Genomic DNA, 22452 nt, shown 5'->3' on the forward strand with positions numbered 1-22452 from the left:
AAATATCTACACCGCCATCTGTATGAACATGGAAATATCTACACCGCTATCTGTATGAACATGGAAATATCTACACCGTTATCTGTATGAACATGGAAATATCTACACCGCTATCTGTATCAACATGGAAATATCTACACAGCTATCTGTACGAACATGGAAATATCTACACCGCTATCTGTATGACCATGCAAATATCTACACAGCTATCTGTATATCAATGGAAATATCTACACTGCTATCTCTATAAACATGGAAATAACTACACGGCTATCTGTATAAACATGGAAATATCTACACCGACATCTGTACGAACATGGAAATATCTACACCGCTATGTGTATAAACATGGAAATATCTACACCGCTATGTGTATGAACATGCAAATATCTACACAGCTATCTGTATATCAATGGAAATATCTGCACTGCTATCTCTATAAACATGGAAATATCTACACTGCTATCTGAATAAACATGGAAATATCCACACCGCTATCAGTGTAAACATGGAAATGTCTACACTGCTATCTGTGTAAACATGGAAATATCTACACCGCCGTCTGTGTAAACATGAAAATATCTACACCGCCATCCCTATAAACATGGAAATATTTACACCGCCATCTGTATGAACATGGAAATATTTACACTGACATCTCTATAAACATGGAAATATCTACACCACCATCTGTATAAACATGGAAATATCTATACCGCAATCTGCATAAACATGGAAATATCTACACCACCATCTCTATGAACATGGAAATATCTACAACGCCATCTGTACGAACATGGAAATATCTATACCGCCACCTGTATGAACATGAAAATATCCACACCGCCATCTGTATGAACATGGAAATATCTACACCGCTAACTGTATGAACATGGAAATATCTACACCGCTATCTGTATGACCATGCAAATATCTACACAACTATGTGTATATCAATGGAAATATCTACACTGCTATCTCTATAAACATGGAAATAACTACACTGCTATCTGTATAAATATGGAAATATCTACACGGCCATCTCTATGAACATGGAAATATCTACACCGCTAACTGTATGAACATGGAAATATCTACACCGCTATGTGTATGAACATGGAAATATCTTCGCCATCTGTATGAACATGGAAATATCTACACCGCTAAATACATGAACATGGAAATGTCTACAACGCTATTGGTATGAACATGGAAATATCTACACCGCTATCTGTATGAACATGGAAATATCTACACCGCTATCTGTATGAACATGGAAATATCTACAACGCTGTCTCTATAAACTTGGAAATAACTACACCACTATCTCTGTAAACATGGAAATATCTAGACCACCATCTCTATAAACATGGAAATATCTACACCACCATCTGTATAAACATGGAAATATCTATACCGCTATGTGCAGAAACATGGAAATACCTACACCGCCATCTCTATGAACATGCAAATATCTACACCGCCATCTCTGCGAACATGCAAATATCTATACTGCCATCTGTATGAACATGTAAATATCTACACCGCCATCTGTATGAACATGGGAATATCTACACCGCTAACTGTATGAACATGGAAATATCTTCACTGCTATCTGTATGAACATGGAAATATCTACACCGTTATCTGTATGAACATGGAAATATCTACACCGCTATCTGTATGAACATGGAAATATCTACACCGCTATCTGTATGAACATGGAAATATCTACACCGCTATGTGTATGAACATGCAAATATCTACACAGCTATCTGTATATCAATGGAAATATCTACACAGCTCTCTCTATAAACATGGAAATAACTACACTGCTATTTGTATAAACATGGAAATATCTACACCGCCACCTGTATGAACATGGAAATATCTACACTGCCATCCGTACGAACATGGAAATATCTACACCGCCATCTGTATGAACATGTAAATATCTACACCGCCATCTGTATGAACATGGAAATATCTACACCGCTAACTGTATGAATATGGAAATATCTACACCGCTATCGGTATGAACATGGAAATATCTACACCGCTATCTGTATGAACATGGAAATATCTACACCGCTATCTGTATGAACATGGAAATATCTACACCGCTATCTGTATGAACATGGAAATATCTACACTGCTATCTGTATGAACATGGAAATATCTACACCGCCATCTGTATGAACATGTAAATATCTACACCGCCATTTGTATGAACATGGAAATATCTACACCGCCATCTCTATGAACATGGAAATATCTACACTGCTATCTGTATGAACATGGAAATATCTACACCGCCATCTGTATGAACATGTAAATATCTACACCGCCATTTGTATGAACATGGAAATATCTACACCGCCATCTCTATGAACATGGAAATATCTACACCGCCATTTGTATGAACATCGAAATATCTACACCACCATCTGTATGAACATGGAAATATCTTCACCGCCATCTGTATGAACATGGATATATGTACACCGGCATCTGGATGAACATGGAAATATCTACACCGCTATCTGCATGAACATGGAAATATCTACACAGCTATCTCAATATACACGGAAATATCTACACAGATTTCTCTATAAATATGGAAATAACTACAGCACTATCTCTATAAACTTCGAAATATCTACACCGCCACCTGTATGAACATGGAAATATCTACACCGCCATCTGTACAAACATGGACATATCTACACCGCCATCTGTATTAAGATGGAAATATCTACACCGCTATCTGTATAAACAAGGAAATATCTGCCAAACTATCTGTATAAACATGGAAATATCCGCACCGCAATCTGTATAAACATGGAAATATCTACACTGCTATCTGCATAAACATGGAAATATCCACACCGCTATCAGTGTAAACATGGAAATGTCTACAACGCTATCTGTGTAAACATGGAAATATCTACACCGCCATCTGTGTAAACATGAAAATATCTACTCCGCCATCCCTATAAACATGGAAATATTTACACCGCCATCTGTATGAACATGGAAATATCTACACCGCCATCTCCATAAACATGGAAACATCTACACCACCATCTGTATAAACATGGAAATATCTATACCGCTATCTGCATAAACATGGAAATATCTACACCACCATCTCTATGAACATGGAAATATCTACAACGCCATTTGTACGAACATGGAAATATCTATACCGCCATCTGTATGAACATGAAAATATCTACACCGCCATCTGTATGAACATGGAAACATCTACACCGCTAACTGTATGAACATGGAAACATCTACACCGCTACCTGTATGAACATGGAAATATCTACACCGCCAACTGTATGAACATGGAAATATCTACACCGCTATCTGTATAAACATGGAAATATCTGCCCAACTATCTGTATAAACATGGAAATATACGCACCGCTATCTGAATAAACATGGAAATATCCGCACCGCTATCTGTATAAACATGGAAATAAGTACACTGCTATCTGCATAAACATGGAAATATCCACACCGCTATCTGTGTAAACATGGAAATGTCTACACCGCCATCTGTGTAAACATGGAAATATCTACACCGCCATCTGTGTAAACATGAAAACACCTACACCGCCATCCCAATAAACATGGAAATATCTACACCGTCCTCTGTATGAACATGGAAATATCTGCACCGCCATCTCTATAAACGTGGAAATATCTACACCGCTATCCGTATGAACGTGGAAATATCTACACTGCTCTCTGTATAAAATTGAAATTATCTACACCACTATCTCTATAAACATGGAAATATCTACACTGCTATCTGTATAAGCATGGAAATATCTACACCGCTATCTGTATAAACATGGAAATATCTTCATCGCTATCTGTATTAACATGGAAATATCTACAACGCTGTCTCTATAAACTTGGAAATAACTACGCCACTATCTCTATAAACATGGAAATATCTAGACCGTCATCTCTATAAACATGGAAATATCTACACCACCATCTGTATGAACATGTAAATATCTACACCGCCATCTGTATGAACATGGAAATATCTACACCGCCAACTGTATGAACATGGAAATATCTACACCGCTATCTGTATAAACATGGAAATATCTGCCCAACTATCTGTATAAACATGGAAATATCCGCACCGCTATCTGAATAAACATGGAAATATCCGCACCGCTATCTGTATAAACATGGAAATAACTACACTGCTATCTGCATAAACATGGAAATATCCACACCGCTATCTGTGTAAACATGGAAATGTCTACACCGCCGTCTGTGTAAACATGGAAATATCTACACCGCCATCTCTGTAAACATGAAAACATCTACACCACCATCCCAATAAACATGGAAATATCTACACCGTCCTCTGTATGAACATGGAAATATCTGCACCGCCATCTCTATAAACGTGGAAATATCTACACCGCTATCCGTATGAACGTGGAAATATCTACACTGCTCTCTGTATAAAATTGAAATTATCTACACCACTATCTCTATAAACATGGAAATATCTACACTGCTATCTGTATAAGCATGGAAATATCTACACCGCTATCTGTATAAACATGGAAATATCTACAATGCTGTCTCTATAAACTTGGAAATAACTACGCCACTATCTCTATAAACATGGAAATATCTACACCGTCATGTCTATAAACATGGAAATATCTACACCACCATCTGTATGAACATGTAAATATCTACACCGCCATCTGTATGAACATGGAAATACCTACACCGCCAACTGTATGAACATGGAAATATCTACACCGCTATCTGTATGAACATGGAAATATCTACACCATTATCTGTATGAACATGGAAATATCTACACCGCTATCTGTATCAACATGGAAATATCTACACCGCTATCAGTACGAACATGGAAATATCTACACCGCAATCTGTATGACCATGCAAATATCTACAGAGCTATCTGTATATCAATGGAAATATCTACACTGCTATCTCTATAAACAAGGAAATAACTACACTGCAATCTGTATAAACATGGAAATATCTACACCGCCATCTGTACGAACATGGAAATATCTATACCGCCATCTGTATGAACATGTAAATATCTACACCGCCATCTGTATGAACATGGAAATATCTACACCGCCATCTGTATGAACATGGAAATATCAACGCCGCTAACTGTATGAACATGGAAATCTCTACACCGCTATTGGAATGAACCTGGAAATATCTAGACCGCTATCTGTATGAACATGGAAATATCTACTCCGCTATCTGTATGAACATGGAAATCTCTACACCGCTATCTGTATGAACATGGAAATATCTACACCGCCATCTGTATGAACATGTAAATATCTACACCGCCCTCTGTATGAACATGGAAATATCTACACCGCTAACTGTACGAACATGGAAATATCTACACCGCTATCTGTATGAACATGGAAATACCTACACCGCTATCTGTATGAACATGGAAATATCTACACCGCTTTCTGTATGAACATGGAAATATCAACACCGCTATCTGTATGAACATGGAAATATCTACAACGCCATCTGTACGAATATGGAAATATCTACACCGACATCAGAATGAACATTTAAATATCAACACTGCCATCTGTTAGAACATGGAAATATCTACACCGCTTACTGTATGAACATGGAAGTATCTGTACCGCTCTCTGTACGAACATGGAAATATCTACACCGCTATCTGTATGAACATTGAAATATCTACACCGCTATGTGTAGGAACATGCAAATATCTACACAGCTATCTGTATATCAATGGAAATATCTACACTGCTATTTCTATAAACATGGAAATATGAACACTGCTATCTGTATAAACATGGAAATATCTACACCGCCATTTGTATGAACATGGAAATATCTACACCCCTAACTGTATGAACATGGAAATATCTACACCGCTATCTGTATGAACATGGAAATATCTACACCGTTATCTGTATGAAAATGGAAATATCTACACCGCTATCTGTATGAACATGGAAATATCTACACAGCTATCTGTATAAACATGGAAATATATACACCGCCACCTGTATGAACATGGAAATATCTACACTGCCATCCGTACGAACATGGAAATATTTACACCGCCATCTTTATGAACACGGAAATATCTACGCCGCCATCTCTATAAACATGGAAATATCTACACCACCGTCTGTATAAACATGAAAATATCTATACTGCTATCTGCATAAACATGGAAATATCTACACCGCCATCTCTATGAACATGGAAATATCTACACCGCTAACTGTATGAACATGGAAATATCTACACCGCTATCTGTATGAACATGGAAATATCTACACCGTTATCTGTATGAACATGGAAATATCTACACCGCTATCTGTATGAACATGGAAATATCTACACCGCTATCTGTACGAACATGGAAATATCTACACCGCTATCTGTATGACCATGCAAATATCTACACAGCTATCTGTACATCAATGGCAATATCTACACTGCTATCTCTATTAACATGGAAATAACTACACTGCTATCTGTATAAATATGGAAATATCTACACCGCCATCTCTATGAACATGGAAATATCTACACCGCCATCTGTATGAACATGGAAATATCTACACCGCTAAATATATGAACATGGAAATGTCTACACCGCTATTGGTATGAACATGGAAATATCTACACCGATATCTGTATGAACATGGAAATATCTACACCGCTATCTGTATGAACATGGAAATATCTACACCGCTATCTGTATGAACATGGAAATACCTACACCGCCATCTGTATGAACATGTAAATATCTACACCGCCATCTGTATGAACATGGAAATATGTACACCGCTAACTGTATGAACATGGAAATATCTACACCGCTATCTGTATGAACATGGAAATATCTACACCGCTATCTGTATGAACATGGAAATATCTACACCGCTATCTGTATGAACATGGAAATATCTACACCGCTATCTGTATGAACATGGAAATATCTACACCGCTATCTCTATGAACATGCAAATATCTACACAGCTATCTGTAAATAAATGGAAATATCTACACTACTATCTCTATAAACATGGAAATAACTACACTGCTATCTCTATAAATATGGAAATATCAACACCGCCATCTCTATGAACTTGGAAATATCTACACCGCCATTTGTATGAACATTTTAATATCTACAGCACCATCTCTATGAACATGGAAATATCTACACCGCCATTATTATGAACATGGAAATATCTACACCACCATCTGTATGAACATGGAAATATCTTCACCGCCATCTATATGAACATCGATATATGTACACCGGCATCTGGATGAACATGGAAATATCTACACCGCTATCTGCATGAACATGGATCTATCTACACAGCTATCTGAATATACATGGAAATATCTACACAGATTTCTCTATAAATATGGAAATAACTACAGCGCTATCTCTATAAACTTCGAAATATCTACACCGCCATCTGTATGAACATGGAAATATTTACACCGACATCTGTACAAACATGGACATATCTTCACCGCCATCTGTATTAACATGGAAATATCTACACCGCTATCTGTATAAACATGGAAATATCTGCCCAACTATCTATATAAACATGGAAATATCCGCACCGCTATCTGAATAAACATGGAAATATTCGCACCGCTATCTGTATAAACATGGAAATATCTACACTGATATCTGCATAAACATGGAAATATCCACACCGCTATCTGTGTAAACATGGAAATGTCTACACCGCTATCTGTGTAAACATGGAAATATCTACACCGCCAAGTGTGTAAACATGAAAATATCTACACCGCCATCCCTATAAACATGGAAATATCTACACCGTCCTCTGTATGAACATTTAAATATCTGCACCGCCATCTCTATAAACGTGGAAATATCTACACCGCTATCTGTATGAACTTGGAAATACCTACACTGCTCTCTGTATTAAATTGAAATTATCTACACCACTATCTCTATAAACATGGAAATATCTACACTGCTATCTGTATAAACATGGAAATATCTACACCGCAATCTGTAGAAACATGGAAATATATTCACCGCTATCTGTATAAACATGGAAATATCTACAACGCTGTCTCTATAAACTTGGAAATAACTACGCCACTATCTCTGTAAACATGGAAATATCTAGACCGTCATCTCTATAAACATGGAAATATCTACACCACCATCTGTATAAACATGGAAATATCTATACCGCTAACTGCATATACATGGAAATATCTACACCGCCATCTCTATGAACATGGAAATATCTACACCGCCATCTGTACGAACATGGAAATATCTATACCGCCATCTGTATGAACATGTAAATATCTACACCGCCATCTGTATGAACATGTAAATATCTACACCGCTAACTGTATGAACATGGAAATATCTACACCGCTATCTGTATGAACATGTTAATATCTACACCGTTATCTGTATGAACATGGAAATATCTACACCGCTATCTGTATCAACATGGAAATATCTACACAGCTATCTGTACGAACATGGAAATATCTACACCGCTATCTGTATGACCATGCAAATATCTACACAGCTATCTGTATATCAATGGAAATATCTACACTGCTATCTCTATAAACATGGAAATAACTACACGGCTATCTGTATAAACATGGAAATATCTACACCGCCATCTGTACGAACATGGAAATATCTACACCGCTATGTGTATAAACATGGAAATATCTACACCGCTATGTGTATGAACATGCAAATATCTACACAGCTATCTGTATATCAATGGAAATATCTGCACTGCTATCTCTATAAACATGGAAATATCTACACTGCTATCTGCATAAACATGGAAATATCCACACCGCTATCTGTGTAAACATGGAAATGTCTACACTGCTATCTGTGTAAACATGGAAATATCTACACCGCCGTCTGTGTAAACATGAAAATATCTACACCGCCATCCCTATAAACATGGAAATATTTACACCGCCATCTGTATGAACATGGAAATATTTACACTGACATCTCTATAAACATGGAAATATCTACACCACCATCTGTATAAACATGGAAATATCTATACCGCAATCTGCATAAACATGGAAATATCTACACCACCATCTCTATGAACATGGAAATATCTACAACGCCATCTGTACGAACATGGAAATATCTATACCGCCACCTGTATGAACATGAAAATATCCACACCGCCATCTGTATGAACATGGAAATATCTACACCGCTAACTGTATGAACATGGAAATATCTACACCGCTATCTGTATGACCATGCAAATATCTACACAGCTATGTGTATATCAATGGAAATATCTACACTGCTATCTCTATAAACATGGAAATAACTACACTGCTATCTGTATAAATATGGAAATATCTACACCGCCATCTCTATGAACATGGAAATATCTACACCACTAACTGTATGAACATGGAAATATCTACACCGCTATGTGTATGAACATGGAAATATCTTCGCCATCTGTATGAACATGGAAATATCTACACCGCTAAATACATGAACATGGAAATGTCTACAACGCTATTGGTATGAACATGGAAATATCTACACCGCTATCTGTATGAACATGGAAATATCTACAACGCTGTCTCTATAAACTTGGAAATAACTACACCACTATCTCTGTAAACATGGAAATATCTAGACCACCATCTCTATAAACATGGAAATATCTACACCACCATCTGTATAAACATGGAAATATCTATACCGCTATGTGCAGAAACATGGAAATACCTACACCGCCATCTCTATGAACATGCAAATATCTACACCGCCATCTCTGCGAACATGCAAATATCTATACTGCCATCTGTATGAACATGTAAATATCTACACCGCCATCTGTATGAACATGGGAATATCTACACCGCTAACTGTATGAACATGGAAATATCTTCACTGCTATCTGTATGAACATGGAAATATCTACACCGTTATCTGTATGAACATGGAAATATCTACACCGCTATCTGTATGAACATGGAAATATCTACACCGCTATCTGTATGAACATGGAAATATCTACACCGCTATGTGTATGAACATGCAAATATCAACACAGCTATCTGTATATCAATGGAAATATCTACACAGCTCTCTCTATAAACATGGAAATAACTACACTGCTATTTGTATTAACATGGAAATATCTACACCGCCACCTGTATGAACATGGAAATATCTACACTGCCATCCGTACGAACATGGAAATATCTACACCGCCATCTGCAGAACATGTAAATATCTACACCGCCATCTGTATGAACATGGAAATATCTACACCGCTAACTGTATGAACATGGAAATATCTACACCGCTATCGGTATGAACATGGAAATATCTACACCGCTATCTGTATGAACATGGAAATATCTACACCGCTAACTGTATGAACATGGAAATGTCTACACCGCTATTGGAATGAACCTGGAAATATCTAGACCGCTATCTGTATGAACATGGAAATATCTACACCGCTATCTGTATGAACATGGAAATCTCTACACCGCTATCTGTATGAACATGGAAATATCTACACCGCCATCTGTATGAATATGTAAATATCTACACCGCCCTCTGAATGAACATGGAAATATCTACACAGCTAACTGTACGAACATGGAAATAGCTACACCGCTATCTGTAAGAACATGGAAATACCTAAACCGCTATGTGTATGAACATGGAAATATCTACACCGCTATCTGTATGAACATGGAAATATCTACACCGCTATCTGTAGGAACATGGAAATATCTACAACGCCATCTGTACGAATATGGAAATATCTACACCGACCTCTGAATGAACATGTAAATATCTACACTGCCATCTGTATGAACATGGAGATATATACACTGCTTACTGTATGAACATGGAAATATCTGTACCGCTCTCTGTACGAACATGGAAATATCTACACCGCTATCTGTATGAACATTGAAATATCTACACCGCTATGTGTAGGAACATGCAAATATCTACACAGCTATCTGTATATCAATGGAAATATCTACACTGCTATCTCTATAAACATGGAAATATCTACACTGCTATCTGTACAAACATGGAAATATCTACACCACCATTTGTATGAACATGGAAATATCTACACCCCTAACTGTATGAACATGGAAATATCTACACCGCTATCTGTATGAACATGGAAATATCTACACCGTTATCTGTATGAACATGGAAATATCTACACCGCTATCTGTATGTACATGGAAATATCTACACAGCTATCTGTATAAACATGGAAATATATACACCGCCACCTGTATGAACATGGAAATATCTACACTGCCATCCGTACGAACATGGAAATATTTACACCGCCATCTTTATGAACATGGAAATATCTACGCCGCCATCTCTATAAACATGGAAATATCTACACCACCGTCTGTATAAACATGGAAATATCCATACCGCTATCTGCATAAACATGGAAATATCTACACCGCCATCTCTATGAACATGGAAATATCTACACCGCTAACTGTATGAACATGGAAATATCTACACCGCTATCTGTATGAACATGGAAATATCTACACCTTTTTCTGTATGAACATGGAAATATATACACCGCTATCTGTATGAACATGGAAATATCTACACCGCTATCTGTACAAACATGGAAATATCTACACCGCTATCTGTATGACCATGCAAATATCTACACAGCTATCTGTATATCAATGGCAATATCTACGCTGCTATCTCTAATAACATGGAAATAACTACACTGCTATCTGTATAAATATGGAAATATCTACACCACCATCTCTATGTACATTGAAATATCTACACCGCCATCTGTATGAACATGGAAATATCTACACCGCTAAATATATGAACATGGAAATGTCTACACGGCTATTGGTATGAACATGGAAATACCTACACCGCTATCTGTATGAACATGGAAATATCTACACCGCAATCTGTATGAACATGGAAATATCTACACCGCTATCTGTATGAACATGGAAATACCTACACCGCCATCTGTATGAACATGTAAATATCTACACCGCCATCTTTATGAACATGGAAATATCTAAACCGCTAACTGTATGAACATGGAAATATGTACACCGCTATCTGTATGAACATGGAAATATCTACACCGCTATCTGTATGAACATGGAAATATCTACACCGCTATCTGTATGAACATGGAAATATCTACACCGCTATCTGTATGAACATGTAAATATCTACACCGCTATCTCTATGAACATGCAAATATCTACACTGCTATCTGTAAATAAATGGAAATATCTACACTACTATCTCTATAAACCTGGAAATAACTACACTGCTATCTCTATAAATATGGAAATATCAACACCGCCATCTCTATGAACTTGGAAATATCTACACCGCCATTTGTACGAACATGGTAATATCTACAGCGCCATCTCTATGAACATGGAAATATCTACACCGCCATTAGTATGAACATGGAAATATCTACACCACCATCTGTATGAACATGGAAATATCTTCACCGCCATCTATATGAACATGGATATATGTACACCGGCATCTGGATGAACATGGAAATATCTACACCGCTATCTGCATGAACATGGATCTATCTACACAGCTATCTGAATATACATGGAAATATCTACACAGATTTCTCTATAAATATGGAAATAACTACAGCGCTATCTCTATAAACTTCAAAATATCTACACCGCCATCTGTATGAACATGGAAATATCTACACCGCCATCTGTACAAACATGGACATATCTTCACCGCCATCTGTATTAAGATGGAAATATCTACACCGCTATCTGTATAAACATGGAAATATCTGCCCAACTATCTGTATAAACATGGAAATATCCGCACCGCTATCTGAATAAACATGGAAATATTCGCACCGCTATCTGTATAAACATGGAAATATCTACACTGATATCTGCATAAACATGGAAATATCCACACCTCTATCTGTGTAAACATGGAAATGTCTACACCGCTATCTGTGTAAACATGGAAATATCTACACCGCCATGTGTGTAAACATGAAAATATCTACACCGCCATCCCTATAAACATGGAAATATCTACACCGTCCTCTGTATGAACATTTAAATATCTGCACCGCCATCTCTATAAACGTGGAAATATCTACACCGCTATCTGTATGAACTTGGAAATACCTACACTGCTCTCTGTATTAAATTGAAATTATCTACACCACTATCTCTATAAACATGGAAATATCTACACTGCTATCTGTATAAACATGGAAATATCTACACCGCAATCTGTAGAAACATGGAAATATATTCACCGCTATCTGTATAAACATGGAAATACCTACAACGCTGTCTCTATAAACTTGGAAATAACTACGCCACTATCTCTGTAAACATGGAAATATCTAGACCGTCATCTCTATAAACATGGAAATATCTACACCACCATCTGTATAAACATGGAAATATCTATAACGCTAACTGCATAAACATGGAAATATCTACACCGCCATCTCTATGAACATGGAAATATCTACACCGCCATCTGTACGAACATGGAAATATCTATACCGCCATCTGTATGAACATGTAAATATCTACACCGCCATCTGTATGAACATGTAAATATCTACACCGCTAACTGTATGAACATGGAAATATCTACACCGCTATCTGTATGAACATGTTAATATCTACACCGTTATCTGTATGAACATGGAAATATCTACACCGCTATCTGTATCAACATGGAAATATCTACACAGCTATCTGTACGAACATGGAAATATCTACACCGCTATCTGTATGACCATGCAAATATCTACACAGCTATCTGTATATCAATGGAAATATCTACACTGCTATCTCTATAAACTTGGAAATAACTACACGGCTATCTGTATAAACATGGAAATATCTACACCGCCATCTGTACGAACATGGAAATATCTACACCGCTATGTGTATAAACATGGAAATATCTACACCGCTATGTGTATGAACATGCAAATATCTACACAGCTATCTGTATATCAATGGAAATATCTGCACTGCTATCTCTATAAACATGGAAATATCTACACTGCTATCTGCATAAACATGGAAATATCCACACCGCTATCTGTGTAAACATGGAAATGTCTACACTGCTATCTGTGTAAACATGGAAATATCTACACCGCCGTCTGTGTAAACATGAAAATATCTACACCGCCATCCCTATAAACATGGAAATATTTACACCGCCATCTGTATGAACATGGAAATATTTACACTGACATCTCTATAAACATGGAAATATCTACACCACCATCTGTATAAACATGGAAATATCTATACCGCAATCTGCATAAACATGGAAATATCTACACCACCATCTCTATGAACATGGAAATATCTACAACGCCATCTGTACGAACATGGAAATATCTATACCGCCACCTGTATGAACATGAAAATATCCACACCGCCATCTGTATGAACATGGAAATATCTACACCACTAACTGTATGAACATGGAAATATCTACACCGCTATCTGTATGACCATGCAAATATCTACACAGCTATGTGTATATCAATGGAAATATCTACACTGCTATCTCTATAAACATGGAAATAACTACACTGCTATCTGTATAAATATGGAAATATCTACACTGCCATCTCTATGAACATGGAAATATCTACACCGCTAACTGTATGAACATGGAAATATCTACACCGCTATGTGTATGAACATGGAAATATCTTCGCCATCTGTATGAACATGGAAATATCTACACCGCTAAATACATGAACATGGAAATGTCTACAACGCTATTGGTATGAACATGGAAATATCTACACCGCTATCTGTATGAACATGGAAATATCTACAACGCTGTCTCTATAAACTTGGAAATAACTACACCACTATCTCTGTAAACATGGAAATATCTAGACCACCATCTCTATAAACATGGAAATATCTACACCACCATCTGTATAAACATGGAAATATCTATACCGCTATGTGCAGAAACATGGAAATACCTACACCGCCATCTCTATGAACATGCAAATATCTACACCGCCATCTCTGCGAACATGCAAATATCTATACTGCCATCTGTATGAACATGTAAATATCTACACCGCCATCTGTATGAACATGGGAATATCTACACCGCTAACTGTATGAACATGGAAATATCTTCACTGCTATCTGTATGAACATGGAAATATCTACACCGTTATCTGTATGAACATGGAAATATCTACACCGCTATCTGTATGAACATGGAAATATCTACACCGCTATCTGTATGAACATGGAAATATCTACACCGCTATGTGTATGAACATGCAAATATCAACACAGCTATCTGTATATCAATGGAAATATCTACACAGCTCTCTCTATAAACATGGAAATAACTACACTGCTATTTGTATAAACATGGAAATATCTACACCGCCACCTGTATGAACATGGAAATATCTACACTGCCATCCGTACGAATATGGAAATATCTACACCGCCATCTGCAGAACATGTAAATATCTACACCGCCATCTGTATGAACATGGAAATATCTACACCGCTAACTGTATGAACATGGAAATATCTACACCGCTATCGGTATGAACATGGAAATATCTACACCGCTATCTGTATGAACATGGAAATATCTACACCGCTATCTGTATGAACATGGAAATATCTACACCGCTATCTGTATGAACATGGAAATATCTACACTGCTATCTGTATGAACATGGAAATATCTACACCGCCATCTGTATGAACATGTAAATATCTACACCGCCATTTGTATGAACATGGAAATATCTACACCGCCATCTCTATGAACATGGAAATATCTACACCGCCATTTGTATGAACATGGAAATATCTACACCACCATCTGTATGAACATGGAAATATCTTCACCGCCATCTGTATGAACATGGATATATGTACACCGGCATCTGGATGAACATGGAAATATCTACACCGCTATCTGCATGAACATGGAAATATCTACACAGCTATCTCAATATACACGGAAATATCTACACAGATTTCTCTATAAATATGGAAATAACTACAGCGCTATCTCTATAAACTTCGAAATATCTACACCGGCATCTGGATGAACATGGAAATATCTACACTGCCATCTGTACAAACATGGACATATCTACACCGCCGTCTGTATTAAGATGGAAATATCTACACCGCTATCTGTATAAACAAGGAAATATCTGCCCAACTATCTGTATAAACATGGAAATATCCGCACCGCAATCTGTATAAACATGGAAATATCTACACTGCTATCTGCATAAACATGGAAATATCCACACCGCTATAAGTGTAAACATGGAAATGTCTACAACGCTATCTGTGTAAACATGGAAATATCTACACCGCCATCTGTGTAAACATCAAAATATCTACTCCGCCATCCCTATAAACATGGAAATATTTACACCGCCATCTGTATGAACATGGAAATATCTACACCGCCATCTCCATAAACATGGAAACATCTACACCACCATCTGTATAAACATGGAAATATCTATACCGCTATCTGCATAAACATGGAAATATCTACACCACCCTCTCTATGAACATGGAAATATCTACAACGCCATTTGTACGAACATGGAAATATCTATACCGCCATCTGTATGAACATGAAAATATCTACACCGCCATCTGTATGAACATGGAAATATCTACACCGCTAACTGTATGAACATGGAAACATCTACACCGCTATCTGTATGAACATGGAAATATCTACACCGTTATCTGTATGAACATGGAAATATCTACAATGCTATCTGTATGAACATGGAAATATCTACACCGCTATCTGTACGAACATGCAAATATCTACAGCGCTATCTGTATGACCATGCAAATATCTACACAGCTATCTGTATATCAATGGAAATATCTACACTGCTATCTCTATAAACATGGAAATAACTACACTGCTATCTGTATAAATATGGAAATATCTACACCGCCATCTCTATGAACATGGAAATATCTACACCGCCATCTCTATGAACATGGAAATATCTACACCGCTAACTGTATGAACATGGAAATATCTACACCGCTATCTGTATGAACATGGAAATATCTTCGCCATCTGTATGAACATGGAAATATCTACACCGCTAAATACATGAACATGGATTTGTCTACACCGCTATTGGTATGAACATGAAAATATCTACACCGCTATCTGTATGAACATGGAAATATCTACACCGCTATCTGTATGGAGATGGAAATAACTTCACCGCTATCTGTTTGAACATGGAAATAACTACACCGCCATCTGTATGAACATGTAAATATCTACACCGCCATCAGTATGAACATGGAAATAACTAAACCGCTAACTATATGAACATGGAAATATCTACACCGCTATCTGTATGAACATGGAAATATCTACACCGCTATCTGTATGAACATGGAAATATCTACACCGCTATCTGTATGAACATGGAAATATCTACACCGCTATCTGTGTGAACATGGAAATATCTACACTGACATCTCTATGAACACGCAAATATCTACACAGCTATCTGTATATCAATGGAAATATCTACACTACTATCTCTATAAACATGGAAATAACTACACTGCTATCTCTATAAATATGGAAACATCAACACCGCCATCTCTATGAACATGGAAATATCTACACCGCCATTTTTATGAACATGGAAATATCTACACCGCCATCTCTATGAACATGGAAATATCCACACCGCCATTTGTATGAACATGGAAATATCTACACGATCATCTGTATGAACATGGAAATATCTTCACCGCCATCTGTATGAACATGGAAATATCTACACCGCTATCTGTATGAACATGGAAATATCTACACCGTTATCTCTATGAACATGGAAATACCTACAATACTATCTGTATGAAAATGGAAATATCAACACCGCTATCTGTACGAACATGGAAATATCTACACCGCTATCTGTATGACCATGCAAATATATACACAGCTATGTGTATATCAATGGAAATATCTACACTGCTGTCTCTATAAACATGGAAATAACTACACTGCTATCTGTATAAATATGGAACTATCTACACCGCCATCTGTATGAACATGGAAATATCTACACCGCCATCTGTATGAACATGGAAATATCTACACCGCTAAATACATGAACATGGAAATGTCTACACCGCTATTGGTATGAACATGGAAATATCTACACCACTATCTGTATGAACATGGAAATATCTACACAGCTATCTGTATGAACACGGAAATATCTACAACCCTGTCTCTATAAACTTGGAAATAACTACACCACTATCTCTGTAAACATGGAAATATCTATACCACCATCTCTATAAACATGGAAATATCTACACCACCATCTGTATAAACATGGAAATATCTATACCGCTATGTGCATAAACATGGAAATACCTACACCGCCATCTCTATGAACATGCAAATATCTACACCGCCATCTCTGCGAACATGCAAATATCTATACTGCCATCTGTATGAACATGTAAATATCTTCACCGCCATCTGTATGAACATGGAAATATCTACACCGCTAACTGTATGAACATGGAAATATCTATACTGCTTTATGTATGAACATGGAAATATCTACACCGTTATCTGTATGAACATGGAAATATCTACACCGTTATCTGTATGAACATGGAAATATCTACACCGCTATCTGTATGAACATGCAAATATCTACACAGCTATCTGTATATCAATGGAAATATCTACACAGTTCTCTCTATAAACATGGAAATAACTACACTGCTATTTGTATAAACATGGAAATATCTACACCGCCACGTGTATGAACATGGAAATATCTACACCGCAATCTGTATGAACATGGAAATATCTACACCGCTAACTGTATGAACATGGAAACATCTACACCGCTATCGGTATGAACATGGAAATATCTACACCGCCATCTGTATGAACATGTAAATATCTACACCGCCATTTGCATGAACATGGAAATATCTACACCGCCATCTCTATGAACATGCAAATATCTACACCGCCATCTCTGCGAACATGCAAATATCTATACTGCCATCTGTATGAACATGTAAATATCTACACCGCCATCTGTATGAACATGGAAATATGTACACCGCTAACTGTATGAACATGGAAATATCTTCACTGCTATCTGTATGAACATGGAAATATCTACACCGTTATCTGTATGAACATGGAAATATCTACACCGCTATCTGTATGAACATGGAAATATCTACACCGCTATCTGTATGAACATGGAAATCTCTACACCGCTATCTGTATGAACATGGAAATATCTACACCGCTATCTGTATGAACATGGAAATCTCTACACCGCTATCTGTATGAACATGCAAATATCTACACAGCTATCTGTATATCAATGGAAATATCTACACAGCTCTCTCTATAAACATGGAAATAACTACACTGCTATTTGTGTAAAGATGGAAATATCTACACCGCCACCTGTATGAACATGGAAATATCTACACAGCCATCCGTACGAACATGGAAATATCTACACCGACATCTGTTTGAACATGTAAATATCTACACCGCCATCTGTATGAACATGGAAATATCTACACCGCTAACTGTATGAACATGGAAATATCTACACCGCTATCGGTATGAACATGGAAATATCTACACCGCTATCGGTATGAACATGGAAATATCTACACCGCTATCTGTATGAAAATGGAAATATCTACACCGCTATCTGTACGAACATGGAAATATCTACACCGCTATCTGTATGACCATGCAAATATCTACACAGCTATGTGTATATCAATGGAAATATCTACACTGCTATCTCTATAAACATGGAAATAACTACACTGCTATCTGTATAAATATGGAACTACCTACACCGCCATCTCTATGAACATGGAAATATCTACACCTCCGTCTGTATGAACATGGAAATATCTACACCGCTAAATACATGAACATGGAAATGTCTACACCGCTATTGGTATGAACATGGAAATATCTACACCACTATCTGTATGAACATGGAAATATCTACACAGCTATCTGTATGAACACGGAAATATCTACAACGCTGTCTCTATAAACTTGGAAATAACTACACCACTATCTCTGTAAACATGGAAATATCTAGACCACCATCTCTATAAACATGGAAATATCTACACCACCATCTGTATAAACATGGAAATATCTATACCGCTATGTGCATAAACATGGAAATACCTACACCGCCATCTCTATGAACATGCAAATATCTACACCGCCATCTCTGCGAACATGCAAATATCTATACTGCCATCTGTATGAACATGTAAATATCTACACCGCCATCTGTATGAACATGGGAATATCTACACCGCTAACTGTATGAACATGGAAATATCTTCTCTGCTATCTGTATGAACATGGAAATATCTACACCGTTATCTGTATGAACATGGAAATATCTACACTGCTATCTGTATGAACATGGAAATATCTTCACCGCTATCTGTATGAACATGGAAATATCTACACCGCTATCTGTATGAACATGCAAATATCTACACAGCTATCTGTATATCAATGGAAATATCTACACAGCTCTCTCTATAAACATGGAAATAACTACACTGCTATTTGTAAAAACATGGAAATATCTACACCGCCACCTGTATGAACATGGGAATATCTACACTGCCATCCGTACGAACATGGAAATATCTACACCGCTATCTGTATGAACATGTAAATATCTACACCGCCATCTGTATGAACATGGAAATATCTACACAACCATCTGTATAAACATGGAAATATCTATACCGCTAACTGCATAAACATGGAAATATCTACACCGCCATCTCTATGAACATGGAAATATCTACACCGCCATCTGTACGAACATGGAAACATCTATACCGCCATCTGTATGAACATGTAAATATCTACACCGCCATCTGTATGAACATGTAAATATCTACACCGCTAACTGTATGAACATGGAAATATCTACACCGCTATCTGTATGAACACGGAAATATCTACACCGTTATCTGTATGAACATGGAAATATCTACACCGCTATCTGTATCAACATGGAAATATCTACACAGCTATCTGTACGAACATGGAAATATCTACACCGCTATCTGTATGACCATGCAAATATCTACACAGCTATCTGTATATCAATGGAAATATCTACACTGCTATCTCTATAAACATGGAAATAACTACACTGCTATCTGTATAAACATGGAAATATCTACACCGACATCTGTACGAACATGGAAATATCTACACCGCTATGTGTATAAACATGGAAATATCTACACCGCTATGTGTATGAACATGCAAATATCTACACAGCTATCTGTATATCAATGGAAATATCTGCACTGCTATCTCTATAAACATGGAAATATCTACACTGCTATCTGCATAAACATGGAAATGTCCACACCGCTATCTGTGTAAACATGGAAATGTCTACACTGCTATCTGTGTAAACATGGAAATATCTATACCGCCGTCTGTGTAAACATGAAAATATCTACACCGCCATCCCTATAAACATGGAAATATTTACACCGCCATCTGTATGAACATGGAAATATTTACACTGACATCTCTATAAACATGGAAATACCTACACCACCATCTGTATAAACATGGAAATATCTATACCGCTATCTGCATAAACATGGAAATATCTACACCACCATCTCTATGAACATGGAAATATCTACAACGCCATCTGTACGAACATGGAAATATCTATACCGCCACCTGTATGAACATGAAAATATCCACACCGCCATCTGTACGAACATGGAAATATCTACACCGCTAACTGTATGAACATGGAAATATCTACACCGCTATCTGTATGACCATGCAAATATCTACACAGCTATGTGTATATCAATGGAAATATCTACACTGCTATCTCTATAAACATGGAAATAACTACACTGCTATCTGTATAAATATGGAACTATCTACACCGCCATCTCTATGAACATGGAAATATCTACACCGCCATCTGTATGAACATGGAAATATCTACACCGCTAAATACATGAACATGGAAATGTTTACACCGCTATTGGTATGAACATGGAAATATCTACACCACTATCTGTATGAACATGGAAATATCTACACAGCTATCTGTATGAACACGGAAATATCTACAACGCTGTCTCTATAAACTTGGAAATAACTACACCACTATCTCTGTAAACATGGAA

The sequence above is a fragment of the Gorilla gorilla genome, chromosome 3, assembly GCF_029281585.2.
Source record: "Gorilla gorilla gorilla isolate KB3781 chromosome 3, NHGRI_mGorGor1-v2.1_pri, whole genome shotgun sequence".
NCBI classification, from domain to species: Eukaryota; Metazoa; Chordata; class Mammalia; order Primates; family Hominidae; genus Gorilla; species Gorilla gorilla.